We start from the raw sequence: 18,379 nt of genomic DNA, 5'->3' as shown, positions 1-18,379 counted from the left end.
CTAGTTTTATTTCATTTGAAGCTATCATGGAAAGCTTTAGGCACAAATTAGAAAACACAATTCAAAAGGAAAATGTTGTTTTTGAAATGGGAGCAACTCGGAAACTGTTGTTTTTGAAATGGGATTTAACATCAGTTGAGAAAGGAAATTTACAAGTTTAACTATTGTAATTTGTGATAGACTCACAGTGCACTGACAGTTGGAAATTGAAATTCTCAAAGTCTGGATTTCAGAAAAAATGAAATTAAAAAAAAAAAAAAAAATTAGACTAGTTAACAACTTAACAGCCCTTCTTAAAAAATTTTATAATATTATTCCAATTTCTTTTTAAAATGGCAAAATTCAAATTTTAAATTTTTTTTTACTAGTAAAATTTTCTCCCTACTTCTGTGACGTGCCAGAGGCCCTTTGAAGGGCTCTGATGTGTTCAAATTTGATCACTGGCGGGGAGGTGTGTATGTGTTTGGTCAGTTGAGTGTCGTCTACGCATGGGAACCTTCGAAGCGCACAACTCGGATTTTTCTATAATCTACGCATGGGAACCTTCGAAGCGCACAACTCGGATTTTTCTATAATTTTTTTCTATAATTTCGTACGTTGTACGGCAAGATCCGTGATTTGAAATATTTTTTAAATTTGTAATGCAGGTAGTCGTTAACGTGATTTATTATTATTAAAAACATTATAACAGGTTTAATAGTAATAATAATTGAGATGTTAAATATTATTATAAATTATTATTATTAAAAATATTATAACAGGTTTAATAATAATAATATTTAACAAGTTGAATATTATTACAAGTTTTAATATGTTAGAGCTAACGTCAAATAATTATAGTTGACTTAGCTATTGTATATTCAATTCTGTTATTATTAAAAATATTATAGCATGCTAAAAAACCAAGAAACCATATTATTATAAGTTATAACATTTTAGAGATAAATAATTATTAGTTTTTATATATTTAATTTTGTTATTTTTAAAAGTATTATAGTGTGTTTATTTAAAAATGATTTGTATTTAGTGTGATTTTTTCAGATTTTTTTAATTTGTTTAGAAATTTTTGAAATGAAATTTTGATTTGTGTTATTTAAATTGTTTTTTTACTATATATATGATTCACCACTCTACCACTCTGAAAATTTTTTAGAGCACTTAATTTATGCATGAGTTATCTGTCAAAACTTGTAATTTCTATGAATTCTTGCCAAATTTTAAACAAATTAAACCAGAAAAACCTATCCCAAAAATTTCCAAAAAAAAATCGCCCTAAAACAACTAACTTGAAAAAACCATGAAATCCAGAATTGCAGAGAACATTATATATGAGATTGTAAATACTGTACCCTTGGGCTGTGGTCAAGGAGATTACTACACCTAGTACACCCACTTCTGTTCGGGGCTTCACGTGTATTTCTATAACTAAAATTTTCTTCAACTGTCAGTGCATTTCTATTATAGGCTTTACCTGTGAATTATAAGAGCATGCTAAAAAAATCCCATGAAATCCTATTATTACAATTTATAAGTACAACATATTAGAAATGACATGAAATAACCTTAGAGATAAGGTGAAATATTTATAATTGACTTAGCTCTTGTATATTTAATTTTGTTATTATTAAAAATATTATAGCATGCTAAAAAACCATGAAATCCGGAGTTGCAGAGAACATTATATATATGAGATTGTAAATACTGCTTCCTTGGGCTGTGGTCTAGGAGATTACTACACCTAGTACACGCACTTCAGTTCGGAGCTTCGCGTGATAATCCCCAAAGATTTCTATAACTCAGGTTTTGTTCAACTGTCAGTCCATTTCTATTATAGGTTTTACCTGTGAATCTTATTACAGTTTCTTTCGTTCCTGTTGAAATTTTGGTGATGAAACCCTAAAACGTTAGGTGGTTTATGTTTCTTCTTTCTTGTAAACCTATGCAATAGTTTATTTACACAAGCTTTACTTGCTTTATCATTCTAGATGGAGGATTTAGAGTCCAATTTTGCTACATCAGAAATTGTCAATAGCAATGAGATGGATGCTGCAGAACCTATATCAGAAAATAGAATTTACAAGAGTATCATAAATGAAGATGGAATGGAACAGACAATTCCGGGGTCATTCTTGTTTCAGCATTCAGAGACCAAGGTACAGTTGATCTTTAATGTTTGAGGATTTTATTTTTATATTTCAACTTCCTTGTATCACTTCTAATCCCATTAAGATTAGCTGTGGTTTAATGATGGATGACATGTTTTAAAGATTGGCTGTGGTTTAATGACAGATGACATGTTTTTAATTTACTATGTTCTGATGTTTTTAAGATCATCAAACTATTTACTTGCTGTATATGCAGAAATATGGAAGTTGGAAAATTCTGCTCTTAGCTTATCAGACACTTGGAGTAGTGTATGGGGATTTGGGAACTTCTCCCTTGTATGTCTTCCCTTCTGTTAGTATTGAAATGCCAAACGAGAAAGATATATTGGGGATTTTCAGCCTCATATTCTGGACCCTAACATTGATAGCTCTGGTCAAGTATGTTTTCATTGTCCTCCGAGCGGATGATCATGGGGAAGGTAACTTCAGGCCCTTTTAATTGTTTTTTTATAAAATATTTTAAGTTATGCGAGTTGAGTTTAGTTTAGGTGGTTGGGTTCAATAATGGTTATTCTCATCGTTCTTAAGTCAGTAAATCTATCTTGAAGGCTTTGATGCAAATTTTTATGCAAACTGTTTTCCCGGCTGTAACCAGTGCCCAATATTTTGAGTTATCCCTGTTCTCTAAGCAGGCTTTTATGCAAACTTTTTTAAGTACATATATATTCGTTTGGGTTCTCTAATATAATTCAGATAACAATGTTTAAGGCCCATTTCTTTTGTTGGTGTGTGAAAAAAATTGTCAAATTTATCTTACTCCAATCCATTCATAGTTGTTCAGATGGCTATATTTTAACATTAAGTAGAACAGCAATTAGGCTGTAATTCTTGTGCACCACTGGATTCAATTTTAATATGTTACCCAGGTTCTGTTTGCAGGTGGTACTTTTGCAATCTACTCCTTGTTATGTCAACATGTGAACATTATTGGGAAAAGTACTGGTGAACAGTTTCGCCGTCTACCCTCGGATGCCAATCTGAAATTTTTCAGTAAAGGACATGTCCGGATATTTCCTCCAAGACAAAGCAAATGCTTGAGAAAAGTTCAACTGCTCAAAGAATTTTGCTCGTCTTTGTTATGCTTGGCACTAGCATGGTAATTGGAGATGGAGCACTGACGCCTGCAATATCAGGTTCGTCTTTTACCTCTGTAAACACTTCATTCGTCCATCTGCATCGAACCCTTTTCAAAAGAGTGAAACCAAACCTATTCGGCAGTACCCTTCACAAGAATCGGGACCTGAATGAGAGCATAGTATATAGGGTAGGCTGCCCTTTCATTAAGGAGTGCCACAGTGAGTTGGGAAATAATTTTTTCCCTCAAGTTTCAGGGGGAGAGTGAGGATCAATATAATAATATTTATGGGAAATCATTTTTTTTCTCAAGTTTCAGGGGAGAGTGAGGATCAATACAACAATATTCATGGGAAATCATTTTTTCTCAAGTTTCAGTGGGAGAGGAGGAGAGTGAGGATCAATACAACAATATTCAACAATATTCATGGGAAATCATTTTTTTCTCAAGTTTCAGGGGGAAGAGTGAGGATCAATACAACAATATTCATAAGCATGTGACTATTATCACAATATTTCTCATCATCATGTCACTTACATGAAATTGAATTTGGGTTGGAGAGATAACAACCATTCTGCCTGACCACCAACCACCCGATATAACCCCAATTCACTCACAGTACAGTGAGTTTATTGCATCGAAATTGTGTATTTTTCTTCTTTCTTAATGGTAATGTTGTCTTAGTGGTAATGCCGTCTAGAATAGAGAATCCCAACCAGGGAAGCCTGGTGTCTCGACAATAACCCATTTATGAAATTCGCTAATGAGCCCATGCCCATCTGGGTAGGGCCTGCCCTCTCTTTGGTGTATGCCAAAGTAAGCTAATAGACTTTAACTATTTTCTTTCAAAAAGCTGGGATCATAATGGAAGGTCTGTAAGGACCTAATAACCACATGGCTATATTTAACCTCGGGTCAAACCAATTCACACTCTTTAAATAATAAGTGAAATTTCCAGTAAAGATTATTATTCGCAATCCTTTTCCAAAAGTAGTCGGTTGGTTTTGAATACAGGATTCAAAATCAAGGTTTAAATATTATTATTCACTTTACCGAACCATAAAATCATTTCCTTGATGCTTTCATTCCAACTATATCTTACTCTTGTTATTTCAAATTTTCGACTTGCGCAGTGCTCTCAGCTATTCAAGGAATCCAGTCAAAGAACCCAAAAATGAGTCAGGGTAAGTAATATATAGAGCAATAATGTACTCTTTGACATGCAAAATTATAGCATCTTCGCATTAAACTCTAAAGTCTATATGCTTCAATTCAGAGACTTGTTCAAACATATTAAATAACAGCAAAGTATTCGTATGTCTGAAATATAATTTGTTGCATACTGCTGATTATGGATTCCTTGAAAACCCTGCTAGACATTATAATCCCTAAAAATTCTTGACTCTTTTGTACGCAGATATTGTTGTATTGGTATCAGTTGTAATTCTTGTACTTCTCTTCCTTCTTCAAAATTTCGGAACATCCAAAGTGAGCTTCCTGTTCTCCCCTATAATGGTTATGTGGTTCTCTTCAACAGCCATTATTGGGGCCTATAATATTGGAGCACATTATCCAGGTGTATTCAAGGCATTGTCACCTCACTACATTGTCTATTTCTTTGCTGAAAATCATAAGCAAGGATGGGTGATGCTGGGAGCTGTTTTCTTATGTGTAACAGGTTTGTGCTCAATTCAAGATATTTTATAATGTGTGCCTTAAAACTTTGAATTTGTTTACCTTTGTCAAGTCAAAGCAATATCTTTTCTTATGTTGTTAAACACTAATTTCATATCTCACAGTGTATATCCTCTAATCACTTGTTAGTAAGAGAAACGTTGCCTTAGCTGGCCTTTTATCTGTTTAAAACAGGTGCGGAGGCCATGTTTGCTGACTTGGGCCACTTCAATAAGAGATCTATTCAGGTTCAAATGATTTCCACAATCAAAAAATTGTTCCATCTAAGTTCTATGGGTGTATCATTGACTAGAATCATAAGAAATTTCTGCTTCTAAGCTCTATGGGTGTTTCTTGGTCTAGCATCATAAGAACTTTCTGCTTCTTACTGCAGATTGCCTTTTCTCTGATGGTTTATCCAGCTTTAATTCTCACATATGCTGGCCAGGCGGCTTACTTGATCAAGAATCCAGGACATATAAGTGATACATTCTACAAGTCAATACCAAATGCTGTGTATTGGCCAATGTTTATCGTTGCCACTTTAGCAGCAATAGTTGCCAGTCAAGCATTGATTTCTGCAACCTTCTCAATTATAAAACAATCAATGGCTCTTGGGTGTTTCCCTCGAGTCAACATTGTTCATACCTCACAAGACAGCGAGGGTCAGATTTACTCTCCAGAGGTTAACTATGTCCTCATGATTCTCTGCCTTGCTATTGTGGTGGGTTTTAGGGGTGGGCCACAAATCGGCAATGCCTTTGGTAAGTGCTTATTTCTTTGTTTCTTTCTTTTTAAAACAAATGTACCTTATATTTCATTAGTGCACAAAGCAAAATTACTTTATACAATCTTACATTGCCAGCAAAATTAGAGGAATGGTCATTACGTATAAAAGGCAAAGAGGACAAGCATGCCTACTTTGGTTCCAACTATAAGAGAGTTAATGGAATTTTGTGCTGCAGGGGTTGATGTGGATTAGGTCATGCTTATTACAACATGTTTAGTGATCTTAGTCATGCTTGTCATTCGGAACATACACATTTTATTTATACTATCACTTCAAGAGTGTTAATGTAATTTTGTCTGGCAGGGGTTGCTGTGGCTTGGGTCATGCTTATTACAACATGTTTAGTGACCTTGGTCATGCTTGTCATTTGGAACATACACATTGTATTTATAGCAGCATTCTTCCTTTTTTTTGGCCTTGTAGAAGGTATCTACATGACTGCCATGCTGAATAAAGTGCCACAAGGAGGTTGGGTGCCCTTTGTAATTTCCGCAGTCTTCCTTGTCATAATGCTCTCTTGGAGTCATGGAAGACAGAAGAAGTACAAATATGAACTGGAAAGAAAAATGCAGATAGAAGATTTGCGTGCATTTTTGGACAACATGGAGATTTCTCGAGTACCAGGAGTCTGTTTCTTCTGCTCTAATATTATATATGGTTTGCCACCAATTGTAAATCATTATGTCACTAATGTCAACTCCCTTCACAAAGTTACAATTATTCTCACCATAAGATTTGTTCCTGTGAAGACAGTGCTTTCTAATGAGAGGTTCCATGTTGCAAAACTTGGCCCGAAGGGTGTGTATAGATGCTTAGCCCAATATGGTTATAATGATGTCCCAAATGTGGAAGGACATGAATTTCTTAATCATGTTATTGGAAGCATAAAAGAGCATGTCAGATTAAGTGAACTTTCCTCTCTGGATATTGAAATGGTGGAGGCCAGCAATTTTGCATATGATGATGAACTAAGGGATCTTGACTTAGCCATGAGTAAAGGAGCTATATTTGTCACTGGAAGAACCACACTGAGAACAAGTCCGAATACCAGTGGTTTTCAAAGGTTTGTAATAGACAAGCTATACAGGTTTCTTCATGATAATTGTAGGTCATCCATTTCAACCTTGAACATCCCACCTGCCCAACTGTTTCAAGTGGGAATGTTGTATGAAATGTAGACCTACTTAAACATTATATTACATCATGTATCATAACAATGTTATAATACTTTTTCTAAATTTAACACGATTTTGTTCATTCTGATTGTAATGGCTCCAATGAAATGTCATTGACAGTTTGGATCGAAATTTTAACAGGGATATTGTTTGTGTTTAGTTGCACAGCAAATTGCAGAGGTCAATAGTTTTGAATTTTTATGGAGGAATTCCACGCTTTTCATGTATGAGAAATAAATAGGGGCAGAATTCAGTGGCACGAGCAGAAGTAACAGTATAGGGGTTTTGGTTCTCTATTCACATTGCCTATATTGCAAGATTACATGCAAATGAAATATAGTTGGAGTGATGGGTTTTTTTTGGGAATGTGGCCATCTGTTGAAAAATAAACTCCCGCAGATATAATAGTTTTGATCCAGTCACCCCATTACCAGCGGCAGCATGTAAATTCAGATCGAGCCGACATTCAATGGAGCTATGGTCCAAACGCAAAGGCACCCATGTCTAATTGAGAGGGTACCAGGGCTATCGATCTCAATAGATAATCGATAAGTAGATCTTTGATTCATATAAGTAGGATCTAAGGTGGTTATTATTAGTATAGATTAATTTAATTTCGGATTTATAAGTAGATGTTCATTATTATTAAGATAGATTTATTTAATTCCTGATTTACGAGTAGTAGTACATATGCATTATTTATAGATTTATTTAATTATGGATGGGTGACAAATGTGGTGGAGGGTGTAGGATGTCATTGCCCCACCTAGAAAATGAGCCGAGGGACATGGAGCCCACCCTCAGTGGCGTTTAATGCACACAATGCATGAGATCAATGGATACCACACAGGAGTTAATATCATGGATCAAAGGGTGAAGACATCAGGCTGGGGCCGATGAGCCGATGAGAAATGACAGTGCATCGTGCAATGGCAGACGAGGAAATAATGGCGACGAGGTTATTAAATTTGCAATAAGAGAATGTCAACGACCTGGTCTCAGAAAGAGGGAAGCTAGTGGTGGAGGTTACAACCAGTGTTTTAAGATTCAGCCATCTCGAAACCGACTCGACCGAATTGGTCTGAGCGGCCTCCCCGAGTTAACCCAGCCAATGCACCGGTTTGGTCGGCCGAGTCTGAGCCTACTCAGCTGGGTTGGAAAACTATGGCCTGTGAATCAAAAAACAAAGTTATTTTTCTTTTTTCGTTTTTTTTGGGACTCCAAACAGGTTTTTATTTTTCCAATTGTGTATTTAGGGTCCATTCTCTTCTCCTAAACCCGATTTAACTCATCTTTTGTGGTAAAACACAATACCCCCAATATTGATTTGTTCACTTCAAATAATGGAAACCTTTCTACAAAATTTTTGGCTAAATGCCTTTTTTATTAAGTTGATTATTTTACGATTTTGTTAATTTTTCATTTTTTTAGATTCTTGTTTTAATTGCTCTATTAAAATTGATTTTTTATAAGTTTCTCATTGATGTTTGTTTTATCTCATTTGCTCAATTGGTTTGTAAACGACACTCCTTTGAAGTCTAATCATTTATTTTGTCTGGGTTAAAAATACATAAAATGTACAATATTCCTTTTTTGTAATTAAATTAGTTCAATAACGCATTTATTTTAAATATTAACCCCTAGTTAGTTATTACTAACATTTTTCATTTTTTACTTATATAGCCAAATCATGAAGCATTGTGATTTCTATAATTTACTCAAATTTTCAAATAGATTATTAATCTCAAAAACGCAAAATGTCAATGTAATTATAGTTTAATTTTTTTTATCAAAATCGCTGTAATTTAGATAAGCAAAATACGCTTTAAATAATTTTATAACTAAATTAATTTTCATTCAAATAAAACCAAAATAAAACCATATAAATAAATATATAAATAAATTTATTACATGATCAAAGCGGAGATTTCTCATCACAACATCCAAAGTTTCTTCCGAAAAAATAAAAAAATAAACCAAAGTCACGATAACTTTCATTCTCTAGCGTGCGAAAAAGCAAAAGGGAAAATACAAGCTTTCATTTTAATCTTTGGAATTCGATTTTTAAACATAGAGTCATTCTGTATGAATCAATGTGTTTGGATTAGATTACTTTAATATTAATTTAAATGTTTAATATTTAAATGGTACATTGTGAATTAATTAAGTTAATTAATGAATATGATTTAATTAAATTAATATTAATTAGTAATTAGATTAATCTTAATTATTTAATTAGTTTATAAATAATTAATTTGTTTTATAAATATATTAAAATTAATTGTTAAATAATTAAAATTTAATTTAGGATTAAAATCTAATTTATGATTAGAATTTAATTAAAAATTCCGATTATTTTAGCGTAGCAACAAAATTTCTAGAATTATGCTAGATTTGACTCATCAACTTTGGAGATTCATAGATTGAGTTTTACTTGATCAAATAAGGCCCAAAACAGCTCATTGGAAAGATAAAATCAAGGAGAACATTTTTAAGGAGGTTTTACTAACAGATTTAGTCATTTATTGGGTCAAAAATCATGCAAAAGATCAAGCTCTGAACTTTTAAAACAAAATCAATTTTTTGAGTTTTATTTTCTTCATTTTCGTTTGCTCAAGCTTCTTCTAAGTGCAAATTCGTTCGTCAATAAAATCTTTGGCCAATGAAAATCATCATATGTATCAATAAAAAACTCATATTTTTTTTTCAAATTAATTAATTGCATTTGATTGGATTTGTTTTAATGCCAAAAATGACATTTTGATTTTATGGTTGCCTCTTAATTTATTTTGATTTCTTTTTGCAGAAAAATAGTATAAGAGATATGGAGAGAATGATCTCAATCCATGATAATGCTCCGGCGATTAAAGATGAGAATTTTGAGCAAATAAAATTGATTGGGCAGATTTTTCTTCAACAAACTTTACTTTCAAAAATACCTTTGAAAATATTGTAAATGGCAGATTGCAGAATGTAATTGGAGGCTTCTCTCCTCTGCAATTTCGGAATTCTAAAAACACTTCTATAATAGGGATTTAGAGTTGTAGGGGGGGAGAGGAATCTCTGATCTAGAGATTATTAAGGTTTTTCTTTTACATTCTAAGTTATGTATAATGAACAAAGTTTGCACTATTGTAGCTCTGGTTTTGAAAGCAGAAGCTCATGTATTGTAAAGGACTATTAAAGACCAAAGTTGAAGAAATAGATTCAATAAATTGGTATTTCGAATATTATTGTTTTAAACGTTGGTTTCATTTTATGATGACAAAATTGTGTCAATTTACTTACATATTTGTGCACTTTTGTCGGTATGGGTAATTTATCTCTATTTTATGTTATTATTTATCTCTGCTCTTATGGACTGAATTTTGATTTCTCAGTAACTATTTACTCATAAATCTGTCTTTTAAAACTGATTTTTTAAATAGTGATATGTTGAAAACTTCTTTTGCATATTATTGTTTAATAATTCAAGTTACTGATTAAATTATCAAAATCATTTTGCGAACTTTTTCCTGAGTGTTGTTGATTGATTATTTTAGTTAAGAGGTCTCAATAAGATGTGTTTTGGTATCCATAATGTCAGTTAATTGAACTACTTCATTAACTTGATATTCATTATAAACAAGACATTTAAATCCCAATACTTGAAATAGCTTCCTCTTGGTTGGGTTAGATCTATATCTGCCTAATTGAAATAGGATTAAGATAGTTCATTTTGTTTGCATCTTAGAATAAGTTTGCATTTAGATTAATTTCTACATTTTTTTTAAGTTTTCTTCCGAAAGAGGCAAACTTTAATAGTGGATTGGCTGAGCCCCAAATCAACTTAAAGATCACTTTCTTCCCTAATCAGCAAGAGGGTTGATCTGATGTCTCTTCTCTATTGGTGAATGAAAGTCATATTTTAAAGCCATTAGAGATTGAGAGAAGGTAATTGGACCTAGTTGAACCAGTCGGAACCACCATTCCAAACAGAAAAAGAGCTGCTTTAAGGTCCGGACCGGGTGGTCATCCCCTCGTGTTGTAGGTACGATTTTCGAAGCTTTCAACATTTTGGCACTAGAAGGAGGGCCTGGAACTTGTTGTCTACTGAAGTCTTTTGAATTTAACATTTTTATTTAATCACGATGGCTCATTTTAAACTTCCAATTTAGAGTTGTATCCATGGACGTGCATCTTCCAATACTCCACCCAAAGTGGTAAGACTCTTGTCTCAGGTAAAATTTAATGGTAAGAAAAATTCTTCTGCTTTTAATCATGTCTTTCAATTTATTCAAAAAGTTTCAAATTCTAATTTTCAAGGAATTGATGAAGCCATTTTATGCATAATTTTTACTCACATTCGCGGCAAAAGCCAGAAACTGGTGTAGAACCCTTCTAATTGCCTCAATTCACAGCTGGAATCAATTTGTTACAATTTTCATTTGTAAATTTGACGGTTATGATTATGAACATGTATGTGATGAAATTGAATATCTACGAAGATTTGAAAATGAGTCTGTTAGAGATTTTAAAATTTTATTTCATTTGAATTGTTTAAGATTTAAAGTCGGAGATAAACCTACAAAAGAAGAATCACTAGATTGGTTTGAATATATTTGCTCTCTTCATCCCATTCCCAATTCATATGAAATTAGTTCAAGCTTTGTTCCATCCCCTTCCAACATAAATGAGAATTCCAATATGGAGGTGAAAATAAATTACGATGAAATGGTCTCACAAAGCTTAGAAAATATTTCTAATCAAATGCAAGAAGATAACAACAACAATTTTGGAGAAAGAGTTGTCTTGAAATCTGAAAGTTACTCTGTAGTAAATTCAGAAAATCAGATTGCAAATCAACAAGTGCAAGCAACAATCAAAGTAACCAATAACACACAAATTGCTGTAAAAATTTATGAATTCTTTTATGACGGAAAAATGTCAAAATCAGAGCGGCAAAGCAACCTTCTTTAAGAAAGCATGAGTAGACAAAGGAATTATCTATAATCTGAAATTTACAATGAGCATAATGTAGAAAAGTTCTCAAAGAGAGACATTTTAAAATGCATTGTTTCAAATTCACATTTTTCCCTTTATCTTGATATTTTTACTAATGGTAATTTTCTCTCTTTTGTTAGTAATGATATTTCAGAAAATAAAGAGGTTGATCTTAATGAATTACCAATAAGTTTTTATCAAGATAAATAAACAATTATTGATCATTCTTTTGCCATTAATGAACATAAAATTTTTATTCCTCCTTGTTTTGATATATTGGATGAAATCAAAGGGAATTCTAGAGAATATTGTGAAGTCATTTATGATAATTACTCTGACATTGAGGATGTTGATTTATATTCTTCTTAAGTGAATCCTCATGAGAAAATTCAAATAACATCTGAGAATTAGGAACGTTTCAATTTATAAATTATTCCAACCAATACTCCTTATAGAGCAGCAAATTATCTTCATGATTTCAACATTTGAAAAAACATTCCAATTTATGATTCATATCATGATCAAGCTCTCATTCCTACTCATAATCATAATTCTCTTTCTAATTCACAAGTTGGAATTGACAATTATTCAAATTCCATTATTCTGACCAACCCTTGTGAAAAAGAAATTATTTCAAAAGAATCCCAATTGTGTTGTAACATTAGTTGTATCATTAGTGATTTTATTTTATTTTTGTTTCCTCACTTATTTTGTTTAAAATCAGAATTTATTTCTGATTTTATTTTTCAAATTTTTGATACTTTACATAAACATATTGAACACTTTATTATTGAACGTTCAATTGATGCATTGCCCTATTGGGAAATTAAAGTTTCATATTATAACCATAAACATCAAAAGCTATTAATATTTGAATTTCAATTGATGTTCATCTCTTATCAAATGTATCTTTCTTCTCAAAGGCAGTGTCAACAAGAGAGTGCATTTTCACAATCTGACCAACAATCTCATCCAATTAATAATTTTCCATTGTATTTAACAGATTTCCATCCATTTTCATTGGCCTATTTTAAAAATATTTGGAAAGTTTTCCTTCAAAGAAGATTGTTAATAGTTTAACATTTGCAAATAACACTAACAATTTTTTTCAGACCTTTGGATCTAAAAGCTCATTTCCACAATCTAGTCTGTTATATTCTCTTTTTAAACCTTTCCAATCATTAATAGAAATCCATCCAAATTTCTATGTTCTAATTGATATTCAACTGGAAATGAAATTTCAAGAGAATGATATTTTAATTAAGTTGCTAAAAATAATTGTGCATTCTACTTACATATTTAATTTGCTTAATTCAATTATATTTGTATTTTCATTACTAACATTTGAACTGTATATATATGCAAGAATTAAAATGAGAGAATGGTTACATTGGAAATATGACTATACCTAGTCATTTTCATGTATACAGTTAGAATAGAAATAGAATTACTTTGGTTTCTTTATTTTATGTAGTTAATTTATTTTTAATAGTTCTGCAGATAAAAAAAAAATAAAGCAATCAGCCCTTCTCGTATCATATACATTTTCAATGAAACATTTTCTTTTCATTGGAAACTTTTTGATTCTTGCTTCCCATTTTTAAATCAAAAATCTCTTGCAACAATACCTCTACCCATGAATACATCTCTACTTATTTTGAATAATGTCTTGACAGAATTTAATTGAGTATGCACCTGGCACACATCACTTCAAAGCCATTTTTCTTTGTTTCGACATTTCCTTCTAAAATTTTCTTCTTAGATTGTTATGTTGAAAATTTCAATGATGCAAAAACTTCCTAATATCAATGTCTAAGCTCGCAAGTTTAATGCCAACTTGATTATTATTAATTAGTTTTACTTTTTGCTATAATCACATGAAGTTCATGTTATCTTCCTCAGAATTTGTTAAAGTGACCTTAAGGGTGTCTATGCTGCTATATGCAACCATTTAAATCTGTGTTGATATTCTTTCATAATTAGTGGCTTTATCCTATTATGATCTTTAGTTTATTATTTGATCTTGTAATATGCATCATATTTATTTTACTAAAGACATTATTGAACAGCCGCTATAACAATATAGACTTCAGCCAAGATTAATTCAGAATGAGCAGAGGTAATAATTACTGTTGCAATTCAAAAGGAAGCATATTTTCATTTCTGTTGAATTCTATGAATTTCAAATTCCCTGAACATGAGTAAATGATTTCCCTTAAGCTGATTGGTCAGTGTAATTTAAAATAAATAATGAGATGATTTTGAACAAAGTCTTAATTTTGATAAATCGAAGGAAAAATTTGAAGATTCATGAGGTAAAGTCTACAGAGAATTTCCTTCCATGTATGCATTTACAAGTTCATTTTCATCTATTATTAGTTTCTCTTTTCCTTAGTTTATTTTTTTATTCTTGTTCTGTTTTATTTGCAGGTTTTCATTTGTTTTCAAAACTTGAAATAAGCGACAAACCCATTTCAAATTTGCAACAGGTTCAGGGAAATTTTATTTGTGATTCATTAAAATTTGAGCATTCTCTAACTTTGCTTTCATTCATTAAAAAACCCAATTGAAATTTAAAACAGTATCACATAATTCATATCAAAAACATTCCAACTTGATTTTCATATTGCTGATACTATAGTGAATATATATTCGCAATATTCCCATCCCGCTCATCTTCGTCAATTATTTCATTCTGATATGACATCATCCATATCACAACCATTTGTATCGTAATATTTCGTCGGAAGTAGCTCTTAGCATTTTTTGATAAAAAATTGCTAATGCAAAACCTTCGATGTGTTACCTCACTCATTCTCTCATAAAATGCTATATCGCATTTTGCATATCAGAGGTTTTCAGTTGAATATACTTCCATTATCTTAAATCACCAATCTCCGATAAAATGACTTTACCAATATTGTGATGTCCACATAATTTGGGACCCGATATCGAATTTAAATCAACTTCATAAGAAATATCGCGTTCGTTCAATCGCAATAATGATAGGAGCATAATTTTAAAAGTACTGATGTCTCGGATCTGATATGATATTAAAATATCATAATAAATTTATCGAGTCTATTCTTCATCGCATGTCGGCATGTAATGCTCCACTTAAATCTTATCTTGAAAATTGTGTTAATTTTTACATTATCTAAAAATATTGAGAAATATTGGTGTAATATAAAATTCATGATTTCTATTATTCAAATTCCCAACTTACCTTCTTAAATTGAATCTCAGGTAGGATATGGTCTCCTTCTATTATTTCATAATATATATATATATATATATATATATATATATATATATATATATATATATATCTCACATTCCCCAATGTACCTTCACACTTATTTGGGAGAAGACATGGTCCTCTCTAACTCATTATCAATATATATATTCATCTCAACCTCAATGTACCCTCACACTTACTCGAGAGAAGACATAGTCCTCTCCATTTAAGTTATCAATATATATATATATATATATATATATATTATTCATCTCACAATCCCAAATGTACTTTCAGATCTACTTGGGAGAAAACATGGTCCTCTCCCATTAATTTCACAATTTTATATTCATGTCACATTCTCAAATGTACTCCCAGCTTTAATTGGGAGAAGAGAAGTCAACTGTAAGGATGGATGAGAAGTTAATGACATTAATGAGGGGTGGTTGAGATAGAGAATAGAGGGAAGGAGGAAGGGACATAAGGGATTTTGGGTCTTGCTTATGATTTTGGGGGTTGATTGTGATTTTAGAATTGTTGTGATTTTTGGAAACCTTAGAAACCTGTGGAGGTTTCTTATATTGTTGAAAAGAGAGAAATATTGTTCATCTTGGTCTGAATCATTCATATTGGACACACACACAACATCTGGTTGGACTTGGGCTCGAAGGGCTAGGGAACCTGTGGAGGTTTCCTGAGCTATGAATAATTTCTTAGTTGGCTGGGAGGTAAATCCAGTTGGGTTCATCAAGAGGAGCGTTCAGCAGGTGCAGCAGGACAAAGGCACCTTCACCAACCACTGGTACAGGTATTCTTCGATAGATTACTCATGTAAATTTTATTAGAATTAAATGTTAAATTTTATTTGTTTGAAAGTATTGTAAGTAAGTAAACTATTGCCTCTTATTGCAATTTAATTCTTCAGAAATAGATCTGTTAGCAGACCCTAGGATAGGGCTCTTACACATGGTATCAGAGCTTTGGTTTAAAATCTAGACCCAAAGCCCACTAAACTCAATATTATACACACTAGAAGTAGTGTTTGAACCTCCGACCTTAAGGTTAAGCTATTGTGGTTAATAGCGACACGCTCTAACCAACCTGACCAATTCCGCCAAATATATCTCTGAGTTCACGTCAAGAGGTAGATTGGATATGTAAATTCGACAATTATCACAAGTTTCTCTACAGTTTTCATCACATTGTTTAATTGTCTTGGCCAAGCGCACCATAACTACTGGTCACATTTCTCGAATCATTTCTACCAATATTGACCCCTTGTGCTTGAATTTGCTCTTCTGTTGCACACTTCATCTGTTCCTTCCGTATTGAGGATTCCTCTTGCATCTTTACCAGCTCTACATTTTGTTTTCTTTGGGCTTCATGTTCTTGCTGCATTTCTTTCTAGCCAACGCATCCTCATAATGAGCATCTGTGCCTTTGCTTGTGCTTATTGACGGATGAGCTGCCTTTGTTCTTCATACATTGCCTATTTTCTTTCAATGTCATTTCGAGCTTGCATCGCTTGGTACTCAGCCTTCTCTGCTCTTGCTGCCAAATGATCTCAAACACCCTTTTAGCGTGTGGAGAGCTATTGATTTCTCGCAGGGCCTTTGCCCCTCTTTCCAGTGACTCGGGATCAAATCCCAATGCAGAAAATTTGGTCTCTTCCTTGGGTGTTGCAGCAAGCTCTGCTACATTGGAGGATGAAGAATATATGGAAGGAAAATGAAACAGGCCATCTGCATATGCAGGATCGAGTAATAAAGTTGTTGATGCTATTGTTGTTGCAAGACCTACGCTGTAAATCCTTGATAACACCGTTCTTTACAAAATTTAAATGATAGCATATTCATGGCCCATTGTTGTGAATGAAAATTCAGAAGAATTAAAGCTAATATTCAATATGTGTTTTGGGTTCCATTCAAAAATCTGAGAAATGCCTGCGCAGACCTTGTTCTAGCGCTCAAAACTGTGGGTTTTTCGTGTACCAATATTGCTCCTTCGCTCTTGATATCCACCAGACTTTTCTGCCCCGTAATTATCATATCGCACATAGTAATAGTGTTGTTAGAGGTTCAATTTTTAGGTGTTTTGAGATTGGGTACACCCATAAAACAAAGAAGTAGCTTAAGGTGTGACCCTGTGGACCTACTGTCATACGAATGGCTATCGAGGTAGCTTATACTAGTCATTAGCTGCCTCATACTGCCTCAAAAGTTATGACAATACAGGTATCTAGGATTGGTTTTGGCTATGCACTATAAACCAAAAGATGTCACCTCACTTTGTTGTATCTGCACCAATGTGATGATTACTGATGTTTGTAGCATTAGTTGTTTTTAATCTTTCAATTAACAAGTTTTCTCATAGTGGGATAGTCAAGACATGTTTGATTGGTGGTCATGCTCTTCTGTTTTTCTAAATGGTTGCTCAATATAGTCTTTTACATGTTCGGAATCTGAATTAGAAGCCATCTATAGACCTCGTTTCTTCTATTCAATGATGTTCTTCTGAGTGAAAGAGGAAAACATCGCTTTGGCTTCGTCCATAAGAGGTGCCTCCTATGGATATCTATTTGTTATTTTCATATTTGTTATTTTTATATTCTATTTACTTTGTGTACCTTGAAATATTAATGTTAAGCATGCCTAATGCACTCCAATAGATCCTTTTCTTTCTTTTTAAGAAACGTTAGTTATATTTGTGTCACATGCCAACTGGATCCCAAACTTAGTTGCACAGGACAACCAATTCCACTTTGGTCGTGGCTTATACTGCTTCCCAAATTCCTTCATTGATCTTATTCTGAATTCCTCTGTTTTGTGGCCTAGCTTTCACTATCGAGGAAAAAAATCATGTATTTCTTATTTTCATTGGTGAGATGATTCATATTTTATGTTGTATGCTATTTTAGTTTCATGAAGATATTGCTTCATTAATAATTGTCTGTTGAAAGCAGGTTAATCTTTGCCCCAAGTTGATGGTGGGTATGTGTCCTTTTTACCATCTTGTGTAGTTTTTGTTGAGCTTGAACTCAAAATGTAGAAGAAGCCTCTATACCAGTACTGAAAATTTATTTAAGCTTTATATTGCCCAGTGAACCTTATCATTCCTAAATACATCTATTATTCACATTTTCCTGAAATTAAAATACTTTTGGTTCTTGGTTCTTTTATTGTAATGGACAAAGACTTTTGTATAGCGGATGGATTCAGATTTTGTTTATCATACCTGTCTTGTTCTCCCTTATTTTGCAGTGTCTTTTTATGCTTCAGT

At 32.6% G+C, this 18,379-nt stretch overlaps 1 pseudogene across 1 annotated transcript; it reads left to right on the top strand.

The window, feature by feature from the left end:
* The first annotated feature begins 1,989 nt into the window (after positions 1-1,989).
* On the top strand, positions 1,990-6,967 carry LOC149156719 (potassium transporter 26-like; annotated as a pseudogene). Its single transcript, XR_016262325.1, has 8 exons — positions 1,990-2,153; positions 2,362-2,584; positions 3,045-3,298; positions 4,374-4,424; positions 4,658-4,918; positions 5,110-5,162; positions 5,309-5,678; positions 6,008-6,967. The product of XR_016262325.1 is annotated as a potassium transporter 26-like (transcript).
* The last annotated feature ends 11,412 nt before the right edge of the window (positions 6,968-18,379 follow it).

This window comes from Pinus tabuliformis, chromosome 9 (genome assembly GCF_031772625.1).
Source record: "Pinus tabuliformis cultivar Carrire ecotype Pingquan chromosome 9, CPIR1, whole genome shotgun sequence".
NCBI classification, from domain to species: Eukaryota; Viridiplantae; Streptophyta; class Pinopsida; order Pinales; family Pinaceae; genus Pinus; species Pinus tabuliformis.
The sequence above is the reverse complement of the archived record's forward strand: the minus strand, read 5'-3'. Positions and strand labels throughout refer to the sequence as shown.